This window comes from Poecilia reticulata, linkage group LG7, assembly GCF_000633615.1.
Source record: "Poecilia reticulata strain Guanapo linkage group LG7, Guppy_female_1.0+MT, whole genome shotgun sequence".
NCBI classification, from domain to species: domain Eukaryota; kingdom Metazoa; phylum Chordata; class Actinopteri; order Cyprinodontiformes; family Poeciliidae; genus Poecilia; species Poecilia reticulata.
The window spans coordinates 14841294-14844463 of NC_024337.1; the positions used below are offsets into that span (position 1 = coordinate 14841294).

At 35.8% G+C, this 3170-nt stretch overlaps 1 protein-coding gene across 3 annotated transcripts in view; it reads right to left on the reverse strand.

The window, feature by feature from the left end:
* Positions 1-3170, reverse strand: part of plekhg5b (pleckstrin homology domain containing, family G (with RhoGef domain) member 5b) — a 93330-nt gene that overhangs the window by 50152 nt on the left and 40008 nt on the right. The gene's annotated exons all lie outside the window — the stretch shown is intronic.

Genomic DNA, 3170 nt, shown 5'->3' on the forward strand with positions numbered 1-3170 from the left:
TTCAGATAAACATTTTTAGAATCAGTAAAACCTAAGGAAGAAATGTTTAGCTTTCATAGGAATAAATCTGACTTAGAAGAGTTTATATACAAGTGAGTAACAAGTGGGATACAGGAACACATTAAATACGCCGAAGCTGCGATTCTGGTTGAATCCATGCRTTGATCTTTTCATGGTGGTTAAAAGAGGGCAGCCAAAAAAGTTGGTCTGAAATTTCTCAACCAACCAACAGTGGTACACTTACAGTAAAGCTCGAAAGCATTAATATTAAAGCAATTGAACTATTATTATGAGGGAAAAAAACAGCCTTTAACATGTTTCCAATATTATTTTGATGAGGACCTCCAAGTCCCTGAGGTTGGAAGGTCTAATTGCCATCATCCTAATCTTTAGCTTTCCACAGATTCCCCATCAGATTCAAAGCAGCACTCTGGCTGGACCATTTCAAACCATCAATATTACTTTGTSTCAGCAGAAACCTGTTGGTAAAATTAAATGATTACTTTAAACTTGGCAAGGTTATAAATAATTTGGGTCACAGCTGTTACCKWRATCAGCAGACTGTGATTACCAAAAGATCTGAACTATTTTTATACTATTTGACCTTTGCAACCCTACAGGCGACGCACATTCGAATCAAGATTAACAAAAAGGTTATTTCCATAATAATCCTTAGAAACGTTTAATAGCCACCAGATTCTCCCACTGAGGGCTAACTGGGCAGTCATTTTTCTTTCAAATGTCACTTGCTCTCATTTCCCAGTATCATAATTGTGAAAAAAAMAAACACATAAATGTATAAAAATTCGGAAATATCGCAACTACTTCCTTTCATTCCCTGCAGGAAGTCATACCATAAACCATCTACTTAAATATKCAGTGTTTTCACATTCAGACAAGTTAACTCTGCAGTTTAAGGAGTTCAGTTTTGTTTTTAATGTAAGGGAGTACAGGAATTAAACTAGATTTAAAATTGCTTAAAAACAAAGGCAAATGTACCCTAGTAGATTTTGGTCTCATGAACAGTTTTATGTTACAGGACTAACAGAATCCATGTTGGGCTGAAGCACAACTTGTCATTTCATCTGCACATTCTGTAAACAAGCCTGATTCCCAGTCAACATGCATTAGTTGGACCCAGATGGATTTTAATCCAACTAGATTTGTCCAAAATGGACSGAGGCTCACATTGGCTTATAATTTAGGTCTCATCTGTGTTGACTAAATACAACCTGTATTACTCTATCCTACTGCTAATTAAAGGCAACTCTGTTTATGTTGACTGTCCCATACTCTTAAGCTGACAAAACATCAATATTAAAGCACCACAGTCCAATTATAGAAACAGAGGGTGAGGTGTATAAGGAAAAATACAACATCATGGTCGACTCCACAGGGCAGTAGATCTAAAAGGTCTGTATGTTCATTCTTAATCTCACAGCTAGATGAAGAAATGTTGAAAAACGTCATGCAGACTTATCTTTTCCTNGAGGCTCACATTGGCTTATAATTTAGGTCTCATCTGTGTTGACTAAATACAACCTGTATTACTCTATCCTACTGCTAATTAAAGGCAACTCTGTTTATGTTGACTGTCCCATACTCTTAAGCTGACAAAACATCAATATTAAAGCACCACAGTCCAATTATAGAAACAGAGGGTGAGGTGTATAAGGAAAAATACAACATCATGGTCGACTCCACAGGGCAGTAGATCTAAAAGGTCTGTATGTTCATTCTTAATCTCACAGCTAGATGAAGAAATGTTGAAAAACGTCATGCAGACTTATCTTTTCCTCAATGAAAAGATAAGTCTTTTCATTATAGGATGGATGTTAAATTAACATCCATCCTATAACCTATACAAGCTTCTTGGGTTTACAGCTGTTCCTCAGAATAACCTAAAAAAAATCATAATAAAATAAAATCCACACAACTATCCATAAATGACATTAAAAACAATTGAAAATAATGCGATGAAATTGTTTTAGCTTCCTATTTTGACAGTGAAGATCAGTAAGATAAAGTGACATATGTAATCTCTAAATAAATGCAAAGTTTCCAGATTTCAATGTTCATCAGTTGTTTCCATTATTGTAAAAAGGCACAGAATTTTCCATTAAGTTCACAATATTCTCTGAACAGATTTGTAAAAATCTGTTAATGGATTTTGTTCCAAAATCCATTAACAGACCCAGTAGAAGTCACTAAAATGAAAAGATGCATGTTGAATTGCTAAAAGCCGCCAAGTTAAATAAAAAAAAAAATGAACAAGGTTTTTCACAAGGTGGTTAAGACTTGAGAGAGCAAAACACATCAAGCAATGATAATGATTTTGAATCCTCTCAAAAAATGTTTGAGTGGATTTTGTTTATCAGCAGGACTGATGAGACTCCTCTCTCTGCATTCAGAATATTGCTGAATGAGAAGAATAGGACATGCAGACAATCAGAAAAAAACAAGATGTGAAGCACCAAAATCTCCCAGTATAGTTGCTCTTGGGGATTAGCTGTTGTATTTGCACTTAAGTCATTGGTTACTTTGCAGACATTAAGTACGTGGACAGGTCATCTCTTCAAAGAGGTCAGGAGCAACTGAATCTCACTAAACTGTTTGGCACCTAAAACAATCCATCTCTACCAGGATACAGCAACCAACACACTAAATTCCTGAGCCTCTGACAAATACAGAAAGAGGAGCATCATGTTTACTTTGCAGCTTCAGCATGTCCCCGTCAGTTTTAGCAAGGCAGACTYGTCAAATGAAAATATCTGGAACAGACACTGGAAGAGCCTTAGGGCAGACATGGTTGCATAGTGTGTGGAGGTTGTCTAATAAAATGGAAAGCTCTGAACCACCACCGTGTTAAAAGAGAGGGAAATTAAAATCTATCTCAAGCATTATTAATAATTTTGGTGAAAAAAAAATCCATGATGATAACTGAGGCGCCAACAGTATCCAATTAGCACAGCCTGGTTTAAAACTGCAAGTTGCAAGTCAGTTTATGTTAAACAACTGACTGCTGTCCAAGCAGAAAGCCTGAGTAAAAAGCTAATATCTTGGTATATTTTATTTTTATTTTTCCCTGAAAAATAAAAGAAATGCCCCACTTTTCCAGACTTCAAGTCTGCATAGGGAAGGGACGATGTTAAAAATTGGAAGAAGAAAAT